A 557-nucleotide genomic window follows, 5' to 3' on the forward strand; every position below is an offset into this window, starting at 1 on the left:
ATACTCAAACCTAACACCTCTGTAGGTAACGAAGCAACCAAGCAAGAAAACCGAGCAGTCGAGCCAACGCTTACTATCCGAGGAGAAATAGATCTAGAGATTAGCAGACGAATATGAACGAAGAACCCAAAGCTCTCTCACCAGAAAACCTTTCGCCGATTTTCATAGGAGAATGAGGGAAACCGAGCAGTCGAGCCAACGCTTACTATCCGAGGAGAAATAGATCCAGAGCTTAGCAGACGAACATGAACGGAGACCCCTAAGCTCTCGCACCAAAAAGCCTTTCGCCGGTTTTCAGAGGAGAATGAGGGAAATGCAGCTCGCGAGTCGCGATGGCGAATTTTAGAGGAGACGGCGGACGGGAGACGAGAATGAGGGTTAGGATTACGTTTTATCATATCTTATATTAAATATGTAATTTATATTTTATAAATCTATAATAGTATATAAGTAATAGTAATATATTATTCTTAATATTTTTTTATATATTATAATTTATAGAAAAGTTTTTTTTTAAAAATTCCTAATTTATTTTTTTAAAATTTTTAATTATTTAA

The sequence above is a fragment of the Phalaenopsis equestris genome, unplaced genomic scaffold (genome assembly GCF_001263595.1).
Source record: "Phalaenopsis equestris unplaced genomic scaffold, ASM126359v1 Scaffold000251, whole genome shotgun sequence".
NCBI classification, from domain to species: domain Eukaryota; kingdom Viridiplantae; phylum Streptophyta; class Magnoliopsida; order Asparagales; family Orchidaceae; genus Phalaenopsis; species Phalaenopsis equestris.